We start from the raw sequence: 19,803 nt of genomic DNA on the forward strand, positions 1-19,803 counted from the left end.
CATGTGCGTTGGGGGTTTCCTCGGGTACTCTGGTTTCCTCCCTGAGTCCAAAGACATGCGTTGTAGGCTGATTGGCATTTCCAAATTGTCCATAGTGTGTGAATGTATGTGTGTGATTGTGCCCTTCTGTGGGTTGGCACCCTGTCCAGGGTGTCCCCCGCCTTGTGCCCCAAGTTCCCCGGGATAGGCTCTAGGCTCCCTGCAACCCTGTGTAGGATAAACAGTATGGAAAATGGAAATGTATTGTTATTGTTATTATTGTTGTTATTGTGGTTCTTCTTCTTCTTCTTCCTCTTCTTCTTCTTCTTCTTTTAATGTCCTAACTAACAACTACACGTTCCCCTTTTCAGAAAACACCAACCTCCACTGTATCCATCTGCACACATTTTATTTTATTTTAGTTTATTTTAAGTTAAACATTGTTTTACAAATTCATCTTAAGTAAAAAAATAAATAAATAAAAAAATACAAAAAATAAAAAAGAATGGATAAAGACAACATAATTTCCAACATAATTTCCATTAAATTCCATTTCCAATACCTTTTCTTAAGAGATCTCTAAATGTGCATCCGAGTTTGTTTAGAAACGAATCATTCTGAAATCATTATTAAACAAAACAAAACAAAACAAACAAAAAAAATTCTCCAGTATAATCTTTCCATTCCTCTGAGTCCATGGCGTGTTTAGCAAACTCCATCATCTTTAAACAGCGTAGCTAGGAATAAGGGGAAACAATAATGACGTCAAGTCGTATTTCCATAGCGCGCAGAACGCAAGCTCGCCTATCAGAACGCAGCTTGGGTCACGGGGCGGGGTTTTGGCTCTGTGTGGGCGGGGCTGTTCCGGAGCTATGGGCGGTGTTTTTCCTCCCTGCGCGATGCTGATGCTGCCTACAGATCTGCTCCGGGGATGCAGGTGATACATCCGGACTAGGACCGCTCTCATGTGCTGTGTGGAGAAACAGAAAACTGCATTCTGCTCTGCGCATTAGTGGATACGAGGCGATCCGGTGGAGGAATTTTTGAGCGTAGTTTTCTGTTGTTGTTTTTTTTGTTGTTGTTGTTGTTGTTGTCTTTTGCAGAGGAATCAGAAGAGGAGACAGAGAAGGCGTTTTGAAGGTAAAAGAAAATGATGTGACTCTTTTGCATAGGGATGGAAAGCATTCCGCGGCTCTGGGCAGTTTTGTCAATAGACAGGGTATGCAGCTGTAGAGAAATGGATATGGACAGTTTATCTGATCTAAAGGAAAGATGCTGATCATTAAGCATGTTCTTTTATTATTTTTATTATGATTTTTTTTTTAAATCCCTAATCTAAGATATTTTACAATCTTTATCCCCATCTTTGAGACCACGCTGCCTTGTTTTGCATGTTTATAGCTATAGTAGACTATTATTGATATTTATTCAACCTTTCTTGCACGTTTAGCTATAACAGGTCTAGGAATGATATGTAATGAGGTGATAAATGGGTAGACAGAAAGGAGAAAGGGATCAAATAAAGACAAGAGAAAGAAGATAAAAAGAGTCAAAGACGCACCGTGCCGTAAAATGCATGTCTTTCCTTGTACGACAAATAATAAAGTGCTTTGTGCAACATTGTTTATTGTTGGGTTTAGATGAGAGAAATACACATTTTTGGTGATATTTCCAGCGCGTGCGTCTTCACCATAATATAAGGGGAAGCATTTATCTGTTTGAAATTGGTGCATCGTGGGGAAATCTATACTTGCAACGGCATTTACTCTACAGAAGTGAGTGATAAGGCTTGTGCAGTGGTTTTAAAGTCAGATAAAAACGAGGCTGTTGAATAGTGAATAAGGCACACGTAATATAGTTGTGCATGAGAGAAAGAGAGAGAAAGAGAGAGAGAGAGAGAGAGGCGCAAATCGTGTGTTTTGATTGTTGTTGAGTTTCTAAAAGAGTATTCCAACCTCTTAAAAAAACAAAAAAAACAAACTCATGAACTGATCACTATTTTGGTGTTACAGTAATGAGTGCACACGCAGTACTGACGTGCATGTTGTACAGATGTGCTTTCAAGACCTCAGTGTTGGATGCATGGGCGCGTGCGTTGTGCCTGTTGGATGCTCAGCGCCTCTTCTAAAGCGCGAGCGCAACTCTTTTATTTCCTCCGCCATCCAGGCAGCATGTTGGATCGTTCTTGCCAGGGATTTATTTAAGGGCTTTCTCGACACCGTTGCTGAAGATGAAGAGTGCACACACAAAAGAGAAAATGAAGTGGAAATTGTGTGCGTCGTGACGCCGCGCGCGCAGGCTGCGCGTGTTTGGAGGGAACAGGGCGGGGTGCACAGTGTCTGTGTGTGTGTGTGTGTGTGTGTGCGTGCGGGGGGTGGGGGGGGGGGGGGGTGATAATAATCACTCCCGGAGTTCACATGGAGTCCAGATGGACATAAATAAACCCTGGAAATGTTCATTCAGTTCATTCAATTAAGACAGTTGCAGTGACAAACTGATATTTCACAAGTTTTGAGTACCATTAAAAATCCCTATGTGTATCTGTTACATGGTAATAGAATAATATCCATCCATCCATCCATCCATCCATCTTCTACCAATTTATCCTTTTCAGGGTCACAGGGAAACCTGGAGCCTATCCCAGGAAGCATTGGGCACGAGGCGGGGTACGCCCTGGGCAGGGTGCCAATCCATCGCACTGCTCAATCACACACACATTCACACAACCTTCATACACTATGAACACTTTAGACACGCCAATCTGCCTACCATGCATGTCTTTGGACTGGGGAAGGAAACCGGAGTACCCGGAGGAAACCCCCGCAGCACGGGAAGAGCGTGCAAACTCCACACACACAGGGCCATGGTGGGAATCAAACCCCCGACCCTGGAGGTGTGAGACGAGTGTAGTATGTAGTCTATATTTGACTCAAAAGTTGTAGTATAAAACCAAACAGGCTACTTTTTAAGTCTGTGTAGTCTTATCTGTTAATATTCGTATTAAAACAGGCAGGTAAACATTGTGACGTTAATGTTATAGTCTGCTTTAATCACTATTTTTGGTCAAGTACTTGTCTAAACATTTCCTTAGTTGTAACGATTTAACATTAAACTAGGTTAATATTAATATTTAACTGTGTTACAGCTAGCTTTGGTGCTAGCTAGTGTAACTTTTTTTTTTTTTTGCTTTATCTGGGTTAGCTGCCTTCCACAGGTAGCAAGAAAACAAACATGGAGTCACGTTTGATAGCAAAAATATAGACCAGGTAGTGTACTATTTTATAAACAGTCATGTAAACCTAGTAAATAGTTGAAATATTTATCCAATCTTGTCAACAATTGTTACAGCCCATTTAAACCAATATGTCTGGGCAAATACTTCTAAACATGCACTTCCTTAGTTGTTACTTGATGTCCACTTTGGTTATTTTAGAGCTAGCTAACTTTTAACATCAGCTGGTGAGATTGCCCAGTTTACTTTTGTGGGGTTTTTTTATTTATTATTATTTAGCTAATGGACCAACCAAAAAGAAAACACAGCATGTTTTAGCTGTCGGTCATAGGTAGCAAGAAAACAAGTATAACATCATGTTGACTGTCTTTTATAGCAAATTATATATTACCTACTATTATAGAAACAGGCATGTAAACAAATATTTGAAAGATGTTTATTTTAACCACTATTTCTGGGCAAATACTACTTCCCTGCTGAAAAATAAACAATAGTGTCACAGAAATTCTAATGGTTTCCACTAAAAATACCATTACAAACCACCAGCTAACTATTAAAACCATTTCCATTACCATTATTATTCCTTACTGGTATCCACTAGATATAACCACCAATAGACTACCAATAGAAGGCAGCAAATACCAGTAGAGATGCACAGAGACCATTACAGTTTCCATTAAAACCAATACAAAACCCATTATAACCATTAAAACCAGTACAAATTCTATGAGGGTTTCTATTGTTTTTAATTTTTTTTTTCCTTTTTTTTTTTTACATTTTTTTTTTTTTTTACCAAAGTTTAAACAGGATTGCACATATCTTTAGTGCTTGCAAACATTTCAACTTGTGAGCGTTTCCATTTTCCATTATTTAGCTAATTGGTGAAAAACTTAAACACTCTATCTGAATTTCTCAGGTAGCCAGACAAACATGGCATCACAGTGAATGTGACTCTGAAAAAATTTTAATACAATAACAATTATAATAATTTTGTAGTATGTTCTCCTCACACCTCCAGGGTTGGGGGTTCGAGTCCCGCCATGGCCCTGTGTGCTCCCCATGCTGCAGGGGTTTCCTCCAGGTACTCCGGTCCAAAGACATGCATGGTAGGCTGACTGGCATGTCCAAAGTGTCAGTAGTGTATGAATGTTTGTGTGATTGTGCCCTGTGATGGATTGGCACCCCATCCAGGGCACACCCTTCCTTGTGCCCGATGCTCCCTAGGATAGGCTCCAGGTTCCCTACGACCCTGTAGGATAAGCACTATAGAAGATGGATGGATGGAATAATTTTCTAGTTTGTAAATCGCTGATACCTAATCTTTTACTCAACTCAACAACTGATGTTGTCTGTCATTAACGTTCCAGCCTATTTTAACCAAATATCCAGCCAAATACTCTACAAATGTTTAAACATTCCCTTAGCTGTTCATTAATATCCTATTTGTTTATATCTAGCTTTAGTGCTAGACAAAGATTAGCCAGCGTTACAAAATGTTTCCTTATTAGCTCCCATTAGCATTAGCAGCTGCTATCAAATCACATATTGATTTGAAAGGTGAGAAATAAGAGGCAACACCCTGTGGCACAAGCATTAATAATACTGTTAACTATAAAGTCTTACATGAAAAACAAACAGCTTATTTAAAAATTGAAACAAATGTTGAAATTATACCTGATATGTTGTGCTTCTCACCTATGTATGCATAAAACACACGTCAGTTTAGCCAACTAAATGCTAGCTATGTGCTAATTTTTTATTCATTCAACTCAAAAGCACAACAATATCACTATTGCAGCACAGAAAAAGATTGAAGATTCAGTTTACACATGTGTCTAGACATGGAATAATAATACAATTTTAAATATATCTTTAATACGACTGATTTTCATTTGCCATTTGCAATGGATTTCAGTAGATTATCTATGTCAGGCTTCTGTTGGCATGTTTTCATGTTTTTCTGGATCTGTAACTGGCTTAGCTCCGTACTGGAAAATAGATGTTTGTTTCCCTAAAAGGTGTCTCTCGAGGCATACTGACATCCAAGAGAAGTGATTGTAGACAGTTTGGTAGAAGTCAAAGGCTTCTTAATGTTTTCATTGCAATTGCTATTTACTTAAGCAGCAATGCGCTGTAAATGTAAACATTATAAACTGCCCCTATTGAATAGTATTAAATCTGAATGAAATCTAGCGTTCTTTTGTGTTAAGACATATAAACTGTTACTTCACCAGTGGGCATTTTACGATGGAGTGTTTTGACTCAGCAGCGCGACATTTTTCCTTCAAAATGTCAAACATTCTTTTAAACATCATGCTCAAAAAGCCTGATTTCATGGGGTTTGATGTTCAGAAAAGACTAATTCGTGTGATGTATACAGATTGTAAGCGGCGCTTGGAAGCATGAAATGCTGAGATGAAATGGCAATGACACATCAATATCCGCATTATAGGCTGCCATGAAGTATTTCGAAATGCTCCCCAAAGCTTTGCTTAGAAGTGAATTCCAACGACATTTTGAAACAAACACAACAGCAGCGACATGCAGCACACTATCTACCCCATTTCCTAATGCTGAGCTATGGCTCAGCTTCAGGCCAACAACTGTTTTGCTGTTTTACAGAGTATACTCACAGAAATCTCTGAAAGATGTTTCCAAATCTGCTGATGTGCACTGAGATAACTTGTAATAAGTGCAAATTTCCCCCATTTGAATAATTGTTTGAGAACCTCTGTTGCAGCGACTACAAGCTGTGAGTGGATTTTAAGGTCTTTCGTCTCCACTTACCCTGAAATGCTTTAAATTCACACAATGTCTCTGAATGCTAATGAAGTTCAGGGTCTGCAACATTTTCTTCCAAATAATCTCTTTTACTGTGCAGCATCCCATTTGTGATATAGTCAATTTTTTTTAAGACCTTTAGTCCCATCAGATGAAATGGCGTTTTGCTGTTTCAGGTGTCTACCTGAAATACTATATCGCAGATCATGTAGCCGTATGAGTCATTTATAGTACACCTATAAGCCTACTGAGCTGATTTGACCGAGCAGATTAAATATTTGTGTGTCTGTGTGTATGCCACAAGCTTTCAGGAATAAGGTTACGAGACACTGGTAGATAAAGATGATGTCCCATGTATTAGATGCCATTAGTCAGCAAGTTTCAGGTTGTGGCTCATGCTACAGCATTGGCCTTAATGAGACCTTCACTACATTTTTAAGCTACCAACCCTGTGGAGAAACGGTCGACCGATAGCGGATTTTATTGCTGTTCTGTCCTTTTTAAATGAAATAAATATAGAAATATTAACATATATTAACTATTAATAAATGCTAAAGTAAATCAAAGATATACATACAAACTGAAACAAAAAGTAACACCCAATATAACAGATAAAATAGAGGTATAAAAAACACTTCAAATAACACAACAAAATTTGTCAGTAATAGTTTTTATTTCGCCTCTAGAGGCCGCTCTCGTACTGTAAAATGACGGTGGACCCTTCAGCTGCTCCTGCAATCCCATCGGTTGCGGGATTTTTGCTGTTAGCCGGTTATCGGTGCCAATTTTTGCTGATAACCTGTTATCGGTACCGATTAATTGGCAAAACCGATCAATCGGTCGACCTCTACTGTGGAGATTACATGACAGATTTCCTATCAGGGTTTTGTGCTGTATGGTTGTAAATGATGTAATATTCTACTAGATTTTGATCATGTAACAATAATCTTAAAAAAAAGATTTAGTTATAATCTGTATAATCTAATAATACATTTGATATTAGCTAGTTATCTACCTTTATTAGGCGTGTAATACTATGCTATGATATGTATCTTTATTGTGATTTAAACCCAAATTAGGCATGGACAATTTCTCATTAAATATGAATCCTTTGAGATGTGCACTAAAATATAAAGTGTAATTGAAACCACAGAAAACCTGACCATTTTGAGCTTCAAATATGAAAACTCAATCATGCTCACATGACTGTAAACACCACCACCTCTAGTCTAGTGTTAACCAGCTGCCCAGTGCACCTTTCTGGCACGCTATATATATATATATATATATATATATATATATATATATATATATATATATAAACAAAACAAAACAAACAAACAAAAAAAAAGTACTCCTCCTATTTGTATCCATTTGTATGTGATTACATCTCTATTTACTAAGCAACTTACCAGTATTACCATTTAATATATGAATCTTTAAAAACTGTTATCTGACTTACGCTCACAAATATTGCATTTAATTATGTAGAATCGAGGAAGTGAGAATTAATCATAAAGCCTTAGTGCACACTAAAATATTGTTCTGAGATGAGAACTGCCGTGTCTGTTTCCATCAGAATGGCCTCGGGATAAACCGATTCCCAAAGCATTATCACTATGACGTTGACTTTGAACCCCTAGACTCGTCTCACTGTGGGATTCACTATGACCCAGCCATGGCCCCGTTGCCCCAGACAGAAGTGGTGTGACTCCTAAAGATTTCAGCTTGGTAAAGTAGTAAAGTCAGGCTTCTAAGCTGACAGACAGTAATCCTCCATTCTTGCTTCACCAAAGCAAGACTGTGCTTCATTATTTCTCTACTCCTTCTTACTGTTCAGAAGTAGAAAGAGCTTTAGAGGAGGAAAGAACAGGACTTTTTCTCCCAGCCTTATTCTTTAATATTTAGGCAGAATCCTAAAATCACCGAATGGCCCAACCATCCAGTAATACTTTCTCCAATCCTTTTTTAATGAGCCCAGTGTAAGCCCAATGATAACCTGTCATTATGTTAACATGATGCCTACATAAGTGCTAAATAACAACTGATATAAACCTACATCGACTTCTATGTAGACTTATTTAACCAGTCATTAGTTCTCGTAAAGACAACACTTCGAGTTAGCATAATATCAATGTTAAGTGAAAAATTAATGCCGACATAAGTGTTATTTCGAAATGACTGTTGCATAACCGCTTCATGACAACTGATATAAACCTACATAAACATTTATGTAGACTTATCTGAATATTCGTCCGCTGTCATAAAGGCAACATTCTGCGATTTTGATGTCAAGTTGGCATACCATCTATTTCAAGTGAAAAGTTGACTTAAGTGTTATGTCAACATGATACCTATGTAACTTCTTCATGACAACTGATATAAGCCTACATAGATATTTATATAGGCTTATTTCAACAACTTTCAGCTGTCATTAAGGCAGTGTTTGTCAGTTTTGATGACAAGTTGACATAACACCTTAACGTTATAAGCGGCATAGCACATACTGTTGACACAAATGTTATGTTAGCATGATGCTTACATAAGCGCTTCGTAACAACTGGCATAAACATACTTACTTGAACATCTACTCAAGCTTATTTCAGAAGTCGTTAGCTGTCATAAAGTCATAAAGCTGATAGACAAATTGTCAGCTGTCATAAAGGCAGTTTTGATGTCAGTTTGACACTTTATGACAGTCGTTAGCTGTCATTATGTCATAAAGCTGTTTTAAACTCATAAATGTTCAGGTTGACACTATGGCAGTTGTTAGCTGTCATAAAGCTGACATAAGTGTTATGTCAACCTGACACCTATATAAATGCTTCATGACAACTGACATAAACCTACATAGACATTTATAAGTGTTATGTCAACAGGACACCTACATAAATGCTTCATGACAACTGACATAAACCTACATAGACATTTATAAATGGTATGTCAACATGATACCTACATAAATGCTTCATGACAACTGAAATAAACCTACATAGACAATTATAAGTGTTATGTCAACAGGACACCTACATAAATGCTTCATGACAACTGACATAAACCTACATAGATATTTATATAGATTGATTTTTTTTTTATTGTCAGCTGTCATAGAGACCGGGTTTGTCAAGTGATATAGTGATATTAACATATGTGTTGCATCACTATAGAACATCATGAAAACTGACTGTAGCTCAGTATAGTTCTTGTATAATGATGTGACGATGTGTTGAACAAAGCACACAAACGTAATATATATATATATTTTTTAATGTCATAGCATTGCCACAGGTATTCATAACAAGCTTATAAACACAAAATATTAAACTTGCTTTATCATTTCAATTGACTCGGGTGTGATAACGATGGCATGATGTCAGATTGTAAAGATGAATCCTTGTGACAGCTGATGTCTCTTAAATGAGCATTGTAAAAAATTATGAATGATTATTTTTGTTGTCATGTAGCCCTATGAGCACTGGCCTTAGGTAAAGTGTCACCAAATAGCTTCTATTCATGCTTTATGACGTTCTAATGCATATGAATAGTACTATAAGGTGTTAGTGTTGACTTTATGTACATCTGAATGCAGCAGCCTTGCACTCTTAAAGAAAAGCTTTCTAGATACATGGGCTTAAGACATCAAAACCATTTTTGGTGCTTGTATGCCACTGTGGGGTTCAGCAATACACACAGAATTTTTCAGCCTCTCACATCACATCACACAACTACGGTGCTGCAGTTTTAGCAATTTATTTACTTTTAAATGAAATAGCTTTTTTGTACTATAAAAACTCAAATTCAGAAACAAGGTGTGATTACACAAATATTTATTCATATCACCTGATTGGTTACAGGATATTGATGAATTTTCGGACAGTAGCTCTAGCTGTAATTCAAATCTCAGGTTTATATTTATGTTCTAACACTTCATTGTTTCTATAGTAACAGTTCATGGAAGGAGTCTCCAGTGTCAGTAAGCATTCCACTATGGGAAAGTCTTCAAGATCGAGGAGATTTTTGTCTTATTGATTTAAGAAAGAGAAGCTGTTGATGGAATGACTGTTTATATCACGTAAGTGCTAACTTGCAGACATTCCACAACATTATCTGTAACTCGAAATGGATAAAAAGCGTTATATTAATCGATCAATTAAACATTGTAACCACAATTACAATTTGAGAGGTGACGTGAATGACATTGATTTTCTTACAATAGCACCTGTAAAGAGGTGACGTATATTAGGCAGCAAGTAAACAGTCAAGTTCTCAAAGTTGATGTGATGGAAGCAGGAAAAACAGGCAAGCGTAAGGATCTGAGTGACTTTGACAAGAGACAACTTGAGATGGCTAGACGACTGGGTCAGAGCATCTCTAAAACGACAAGTCTTGTTGTGTGTTCCTGGTATGCAGTGGTTAGCATCTACCAAGAGTACCTACTTTGGATGTTAGTTTGACATGTACCACCTATCTAAACAGAGTTGCAGTCCAAGTACACCCTTTCGTGACACCGGTATTCCCTAAAGGCAGTGGCCTCTTGCAGCAGAATGTGCCCTGCCGCACTGCAAAAACTGTTCAGGAATGGTATAATGAACTTGGCCTCCAAATTCCCCAGATCTCAATCCGTTCGAGCATCTGTAGGATGTGCTGGACAAACAAATCCGATCCATGGACACCCCACCTTTCAGCTTACACGACTTAAAGGATCTGCTGCTAACGTCTTGGTGCCAGATACCACAGCACACCTTCAGAGATCTTGTACAGTCCTTAAAGATGTACTTTAGGTATTTTTTTTTTGTAGTTGTTCCAGGGACTTTTGTAAGTACCACGAAAAAAAAAAAAAAAAGAGTTTCGCTTGAAAAGTAGTTCCACCACTGGTTGTTTTTGACAATATACACAAACACATCTATATAGAAGTGAACGGAGTGTGTTTGATTGTGGGGTCTCTAGTATAAGGATCGATAATCATCCAGTCACGGTTCTCTCTTGATGGACTGACGTGCTTAAAAGCTTGCGCTGACTCCTTTTTTTTTAATCTTGCTGAATCCAGTCAGAGATACTGGATACAGTAGGCGATTGATTCGGAGACGCAGGGGTCTACGAGTGTGTTCTAGGTCACTCACAAGGATTCTTTTTGAGCAAAAAGATTTTCTGTACTTTTGTGCTGGCAAGAATTTCCATCACAGAAAAGAGTTTGAAATGTCGAACAAAAACGCATACAAGGTGAATCGGATGAGGATTAAATACGTCTGCTTCGTTTGTTTTGCCTTTGTGACGAACGCTCTGTAGGAGGATTCATCTTACATGCCGATTCGCTGTGGAATTGAAAGTGAATCCGAGAGAGATACGTTCGATTTGTTTTCATCTTCTTTAAAGTGAGGTCACCTTTAGAAAACGTACATATGCTTAAAACGTACATATTACGAGATTTTATCATGTGGCTATAGGGATTTTCACAATCAATAATCAGTTCTGCCCACTGGGCGCTACACGGGTTTCAAAATCCCAGAATCGTTGTACTTTCTCACACGACGTGACATTTATCGTTCGCGATGTGTTGTCTTGTTGACATAGCGATGCGCAGTCGATGCTCACGCTTTACACAATCTATCACCTGGAGGGAACCTTGTCAAAACGTGTCTGATCCCTGAGTCCCTGTGCTTTGTGAAAATAAATGCAAGAACGAGAAAATCTGGACAAATATCATGCAGTGTGTGTGTGGAATTTCCTATCGTAAGCATGTGTGAAACCTGCAGTCAACTTTTACTGCACATTTATTACACATGAACCATTTTATGAGGTGAGGATTGATTTAAATCAGGTTTTGGTAATCCTGTGCCTACTACAGCCTCGGATTCCTGTTCTTGGCTGGAGTGGAACCCGATGAGGCCTTTTGCTGTTGTAGCCCATCCATCTCAGGATTTGACATATCTGTTGTGAGATGTTTTTTTGCTCACCAGAGTTGTATAGAGTGGCTATTTAAGTTACCGTAGCTGTCCCGTTAGTCTGGCCATTCTTGTGTGAACTTTGATCAGCAAGTTTCCACCCATCCGCCTCAAGGGATACATGTTGTATGTTGTTAAATGCTTTTCTGGTCACCATGGTTGTATTTGAGTTTTAGTTGAGTTAAAATACTGTATACATTTGAGTTACAATAGAGTTGTTCTCATCAAAAAGGAGTTTCCACTAAGCAGGACTGACACACCAAAAAAACACACACACACACACACACACACACACACACACACACACACACACACACACACACACAAAATAGTTTTTTGGGGGTGAATTTTTGTGTTATTCCTTATTATTTGGTTCTCCGATTGTCCTCAGGGTAATGTTGCCTTTTCATTTGTGGTTGTGTGTGTGTGTGTGTGTGTGTGTGTGTGGGGGGGGGGTTATATGAATTTGTACTTGCTATACATACCAATATATCACAGATATCCCTGGGGTGTAAGGGGTGTGTCAACTGTCTAGTATATAAATTCAGTAACTGTCTATAACTATAACAGTTACAATATACAACCTCACACACCTTATGTCAGTGATATATTGGTAAAAAATATATATATATTTTATTTTGTATTTTTTAAAATCGTATTTTAAAATGCCCTATAAATATTGCTTTGTAGATGCCCAATAATTCCCCATGGACTCCATAAATGTATGTAAGCTTCTGTTTCTTCCTCTGGATGTTAATATCACTTTCATATGTTTAGTTGCCATTATTGACTTACGTATTTGATAAGCACACTTGATAATAATCATACAAGCAGTTATTCTTGGCAGTAAAGATTAACAGCATTATCCATTGTGCCAAGAAAATGAATGCCTCTTTTATTATATTCAAGCTTTGAGATAATTACAGGCGGATGAATAAAGGGCTAAAATAAACAGTGTTGAAGCAAACAATCTTAATCTGTATTTTTGAGGTTTTTCAGATTTGCCTTATTTTTGACTCCAGTTCAATATTTTTTATATATATATATATATATATATATATATATATATATATATATATATATATATATATATATATATATATATATATATTAATCTAGAAAAATGCCATATATCATGTCCTATCTCCTATAAATTGCAAACATTCACTCAAATGTAATTAGGTAAAAGGGGTCTTTGTCTAGTTAGGGGTTCTTGGTTTTCTAAAAGGCAGAGGAGATTCAGGTTAAAATCCATCATTTAACTCCCCTTTATGCAGGAATTAATTAAACCACCAATAAGTAAATAGTTAGATTCCAAATTGCTTCCTATACACCATATCCATCAATCCATTTTCCACACTGCTTGTCCTACACTGGGTCGTGTGGGGTGCCTGGAGACTATCCCAGGAAACTCAAGGCACAAGGTGAGGGAGAACCTGAACAAGGTGCCAACCCATTGCAGGGCACAATCACACACACACACACATTCTCATACTACGGACAATCAGACTAGCATGTCTTCGGAATTCGGAAATCAGAGTACCCCGTATCACATGGGCGCAAAAATTCCTGTGCTCTTTGGCTGGGAGGAGCATACAATCTTCCCCCTGTCAATCACAATGACACAAGCCAATTGTAGGCATCTGTGAACTTATGTATGTGGAACAGGATGGACAGCACTTTCCTCAGAGTGTGTTACTCTGCCCTGGAGCAGTATTAGTTTGAAAAGATGCAGAGGTTGGCTTCACGTGTCTGAGAGGAAGCACTTGTGGCCTTCACCCTTGCTTGTTAGAAGCTGTTGTATGATAGGGTAGAGCTGGCTGGTGCGTGGGAATTGATAGGTGACCAATTGGAGGACAAAAATGGGGAAAAGGACAGGGAGATATGTGTTTATTCACAAAAGATGTCTGATCTGGTCAGAGTCTATGGCACAAGTCAAAAGTGGTAACATGAATTGCAACTACTTAACAAAACCTAACTACTTCAAATTGTTTTATTTATGGCCATAAACTATAAATTAATGACAAAGCATGTTAGTTGCTATTCTGGACCTTTGTAAGCAAGGAATTCAAATAACTGGAACATTTGTTCATTGGGGACCTGTGGATATTCAGCTCTGTAGCCTGGAATAATTAAGCACTGCTTGTTTTTTAAGACAATTCTGAGATTAAATTAGTTTTTCACACGGATGAGAAAAGACCAACTTTTCATTGGACACTGTCTGTAGTGTTTGAGAAGGCTTACTGGATGTGTATTCACTGATAGGTCCTCAGATTCACCTGTGCTAATGAGGTGAAGAGGTGAAATTCCAGCCAGATGCACTGACTCTTGTTTGACAGACAGTTATGGATTTGTTTACAGGTGTGTAATGCCTTTAATGTATACCTTCATCGACTGGCTTACTTGAGTTTTAAAGATGCAGTGATTATTCTCAGCCGATGTTAGAGATTTGGCATTAGGATACAGTGTAGGGCTGTCAAATTTAGTGAGCCTATCATTTTATTGCCACAGACAGAAAGTTAATAAGCAGTAGAGTTACACAGTGTTTCATCACATAAATGGCAAAAGGTGAAAATTGAGTCATATTAGCCAATCAGCCAATCATGTGGCAGTAGCTGGCAGGCTGGTGTGAGTATTGAAAAAAAAACTGCAGATGTCCTGGGATTTGAATATTTATCCTGCCAATGTTTTAGAAGGGTTGTGTGAGTGTGTGTCCAAATGTGCCCAGTGATGGGTTGGCACCTTGTCCAGGGTGTCCCATGCCTTGTGCCCCAAGTCCCCTGGGATAGGCTCTAGGATTCCTGTAACTCTGTGTAGGATAAACAGCACAGAAAATGGATGCGTGTAGGTATGGATGCATAGTCTTATAATGTTGTCGTACATCAACCTCACTGTTCAACTTGCGCGTTCTGAGATGCTTTTCTGCTCACCAGTGGCTATTGGATTTCCCTTAACTTTCCTACAATAGATCAAACCAGTTTTATTGCCTTGAAGCTTATTGCCTTTCACTACACTAGTCAGAACTCCCAGGTTTTCATGCACCTCCTGTTGTCCTTACAAACCGATGTATGACATCAGAGCACACTAGTACAAAAGGGAGGTACGTCAAAAGCGAACTGAGACAATCAACCTGTTAATGATGTGCACAAGTATTGTAAACTCACCAGTATTAATGTATAGCACAGAATGGTGTGAAGAACAGAAAACCTCCAGTGAGCAGTGGTTCCTGGCCAGAAATGTCTGGCTGATGAGAGAGGTCAGAGGGGAATGACCAGTTTGACGAAGCATTTATTTGTCACATATACATCACAGCACAGGGAAATTCTTGTCTTCGCATATACCACCTTGTTTGGAAGCTGGGGTTAAAAACGCAAGGTCAGCCATGATTCAATGCCTGTCCAGCAGAGAGGGTTAAGGACCTTGCTCAATGGCCCAACAGTGGCAGCTTGGTGGTGCTGGGGCTTGAACCCCCAGCCTTCTGATTGAGCTGACAGGAAGGCTATGGTACAACCCTAATTCATAAAAGTTGGGACAGTAGGGAAAATGGCAAAAAAACAAAAGGAATTATTTGAAAATTCAGTTCACCTTGTACTATATTGGAAACACATTATTAACACATCGTTTGATGTTTTACTTTGTGAATTTAATTAATTTTTGAAAATATACACTCATTTCAAATCTGATGACTGCAAAACACTCCAAAAAAGTTGGGACAGTTGTGTGTTTACTACTGTGTAACATCACTTTTTCTTTTAATAACACTTATTAAGCGTTTGGGCGCTGAGTGAAAACACCAGTCAAGTTTAGCAAGCGGAATTTTACCCCATTCGTCCATTATGCATTTCTTCAGCTGCGCAAGTGTACGGGGCCTTCATTGCCTTATTTTGCACTCGATCTGAGACAGGTCAGGACTGCAGGCAGGCCATGCTAGCAACCGCAGGCTTTGCTTACGCAACCATGCGCTTGTAATCCAGGCAGAATGTGGTTTGGCATTGTCCTGCTCTGGATGGCAGCATATGTTGCTACGAAATGTGTACATATCTTTCTGCATTAATGGTGCCCTCACAGATGTGCAAGTTACCCATGCCATGAGCATCGACACACCCCCATGCTATGACAAACGCTGGCTTTTGGACCTGACGCTGATAACAGCTTGGATTGTCCTTTTCCTCTTTGGCCGGAGAACACAACAGCTGTTTTGTCCAAAAACTATTTGAAATGTTGACTTGTCGACCACAAAACACGATTCCACTGTGCTGCTGTCCATCTCAGATGAGACCGAGCACAGAGAAGTCTGCAGTGCTTCTGGACAGTGTTGATGTATGGCTTCTGCTTTGCATAGTAAAGCCTTATCTTGCATCTGTGCATGCAGCGGCGAATGGTGTCGAATGACAAAGGTTTACCGAAGAATTCCTGAACCCATGTCAGGATATCCATTACAGACTCATGATGGTTTTTAAAACACTGACGTCTGAGGAATCAGAGATCACACGCATCCAGGAGTGGTGTTCGGTCTTGCCCTTTACGTAATGAGATTTGACTGGATTCCTTGACTCTTTTAATTATATTGTGCACTGTAGAAGGTGAAATACCCCAAAATCTTACCAATTTGTCTTTGGGGAATGTTTTTCTCAGAGTGCTGGATTATTTGCTGGCGCATCTGTTGGCAGATTGGCGAGCCTCGGCCCATCCTCGCTCTTGAAGGAGTAGGCGTTTCTTGGAGGCTCCTAATATACTATGATTAGACAATTGCCTCACCTGTTTCACATCACCTTATTTCAACTTGTCACATCTCTATTAGTCCTAAATTGCCCCTGTCCCAACTTTTCTGGAACGTGTTGCATACATCAATTTCAAAATAAACGTTTACCTTCAGAAAACTATACAGATGATTAGGTTAAACATTAAATACCATGTCTTTATATGTTTTCTTCTTTAAATACAAGTCAAAGTACATTTACAAATCCCTCCTCTTTGTTTTTATTAGCATTTTCCATACTGTCCCAACTTTTTCGGAATTGGGGTTGTAACTAAAGTAACCATTCTTTCCAACCGTGGTGAGCAGAAAAGCATCTCAGAAAGTACAATACGTAGACACGTGAGGAAGATGGACTACAGCAATAGAAAACCATGTCGGGTTCCACTCCGCTCAGCCAAGAACAGGAATCTGAGGCAAATGAGGATTGGTCAATGTCATCTTCCAATGACAAACCTTCAATGTTTATGGACTCATGATCCTGCCCATTAGTAAGGGGAAATAAATCTCACAGATGACTGGAACTGTGTCCTTTAAAGAGGAAGTGGGCTGCATGTCTGCTTCTCATCATCCATGCTAATTAGGCATTTAGCTCCTGCAGTGCATCATACAGCGCACCACAGCTGGCCCAAACTCCCAAACAGCCAAAGAGCTCGAAAGGCTTCAGTGACTCAGTGTTTGGCAAAGGGCATGAACTCCGCTAACACAGTCAGCCTGCTGATTTTCACTACACTCTCTTACTCTCTCTCTCTCTCTCTCTCTCTCTCTCTCTCTCTCTGTCATATACACACCCACGGGATGACTTTCAAGTCTGACATGACCTCGAGGTCTCAAATTCTGTTTCTGTGTGTGAGCAGAGGAGTGAATTATAAAGAGAATCATGTTGAAGAGAATGCTATGTGTGCGACACCTGGGTTATTAACCTTTTCCACTTGGGTTGTGAGTCAGTTGTTCATGTTAAAGCATATCATTCAGTAACTGTGTAAGGACTTAAACACAACGGCGCGAAGGCAGGTTTTTAGAGAAAGTCATGGGAATGACTGCTATAACGTAAGTGATAGCTAACTTGAGCATTCCGAAATATTAAATGTAGCTGTAAATGGTTAAAATGTATGTGTCATTCATTAATAAATAAAGGAAATAATTGCTGTATTGAATGTAAGAGAATACAGAAACATCGATGTAAGAGAAATTAAACCCTTTGGGATGTCCTGTTCTGGAAAAATACGTCACGTTCGGTCTAACAGTAATCCTTTTCACCTTGGAATGTATCACAGCATCCATTTCATTGATTATTTTTCTCTAGCAGCACACCCTATCATGTTTTATGTTGTTTTATGTTGTTACATGTGTGATGTAAATAATATTTCTATACTTTTCTATATTAAAAAGTGATGCAGAAATGAAGAAGTGAAGTGCCTGTGTGTGCATGTGAAGAGAGAGAGAGAGAGAGAGAGAGAGAGAGAGAGAGAGAGAGAGAGAGAGAGAGAGCGAGAGAGAGAACGAGAGTGAGTGGTGCCAATGCCAAGCCTGTCTGTTTGGTGTCTTGGGACTCTATAAATACTGAAAGCATGTTTCTTTCTCCGCTTTTCCTTATCATTCTATACCCAGTTTTCTCTCTGTTTCTCTCTCTCTCTCTCTCTCTCTCTTACACACGCAGACACACACACACACACACACACACACACACACACACACACACACACACACACACACACACACTGTCTGTCTATCTCTGTCCCTCTGTACTGCCATTTCCTCCTTCCGGCTTTCTCCATCTTTTCCGCTCAATCTCACAAACTCGCTGCAAATGCACCATGGAAAGGTGGGCTGGTGGAGTTTTTGGGCGATTATCGATCTATGCTTTGCTCAAAATTGTTTCCTCCAGTTTATGAAACTCTCTCTCTCTCTCTCTCTCTCTCTCTCTCTCTCTCTCTCTCTCTTGTTCTCTGGGTGTTCTTTTACTGTTCTCTCAGCACAGACAGTGTAATTAAATTTTTCCTCTCTCTCTCAACTCTCCACACCTTTTCAGTGTATGTCCTGCCTCTCATCGCTCTCTCTCTCTCTCTCTCTCTCTTTTTAAATGAGCTGCTCTGTGCATTTTCCCTATCCTTTTAAATCTTGAACTACTTCTTTTCTGTTCTCTCTCTCTCTCTCTCTCTCTCTCTCTCTCTCTCTCTCTCTCTCTCTCTCTCTCTCATATGATAATGTGCAGCTGTGAACTATATTCGACCTGTTTTTTCTCACTTGCAGAAATTATCATAAAAACCCACTTTGGGCCCAGGAAGCTGAATAGCATGGTGCATTTGAAGAATTAAAGAGATACACTAATTCAGATTTAGGAACGTGGAGGAGAGAAGAGTGATAGGGGGGGGGGGGGGGGGGATCTATTAGAGCTACATGATATGGAGAAAACATGGTTCCTCAAAGGTTCGTTAGATAGTTGAGGGTTGTACTTCCAAGTGTATTATAGAGTTATAGATTTAATGTTTAAGGTTTTATGTTTAAGGGAAAAGAATGGTTCTGAATGTGGTGATCAGTGATTGTTTATTGGGGACACTGGTGATCAGTTATTTGGTCGTTGGGAACAATGGTGATAAGTGATTGGTTGTCAAAATAATAGTGATCAGTGATTGGTCATTGGGAAACAATGGTGATCAGTTCATTCATAGCTAGGAACAATGGTGATCAGTTATTGGTTGTCAAGAGCAATAGTGATGAGTGATTAGTCATTGGGAAACAATGGTGATCAGTTGGTCATTGGGAATAATGGTGATCTGTGATTGGTTTTCAAGAACAATAGTCATCAGGGATTGGTCATTGGGAAACAGTGGTGATCAGTTATTGGTTGTCAAGAACAATAGTGATCAGTGATTGGTCATTGGGAAACAGTGGTGATCAGTGATTGGTCATTGGGAAACAATGGTGATCAGGGATTGGTCATTGGGAAACAATGGTAATCAGTAGCCAAATTACTATCTACCATGTTCATAGTACTGATACTTTACTGGCATGAACAATTATAAATGAAATAACACAGCTACATTGACTTGCATAAGTAATCACCCCCGTGAACCTGTCCACATTATGTAGTGTTACAACCTTGGGGGGTA

At 39.0% G+C, this 19,803-nt stretch overlaps 1 protein-coding gene across 2 annotated transcripts in view; it reads left to right on the forward strand.

The window, feature by feature from the left end:
• The first annotated feature begins 911 nt into the window (after positions 1-911).
• The window catches only part of nrxn2b (neurexin 2b), a 659,496-nt gene continuing 640,604 nt past the window's right edge, over positions 912-19,803 (forward strand). For both annotated transcript variants that reach the window (XM_047152219.2, XM_017461810.3), the window contains exon 1: positions 912-1,119. The gene's annotated coding sequence lies outside the window, so the exon portion shown is untranslated. The remainder of the gene's footprint in view (positions 1,120-19,803) is intronic.

This window comes from Ictalurus punctatus, chromosome 29 (assembly GCF_001660625.3).
Source record: "Ictalurus punctatus breed USDA103 chromosome 29, Coco_2.0, whole genome shotgun sequence".
NCBI lineage: Eukaryota > Metazoa > Chordata > Actinopteri > Siluriformes > Ictaluridae > Ictalurus > Ictalurus punctatus.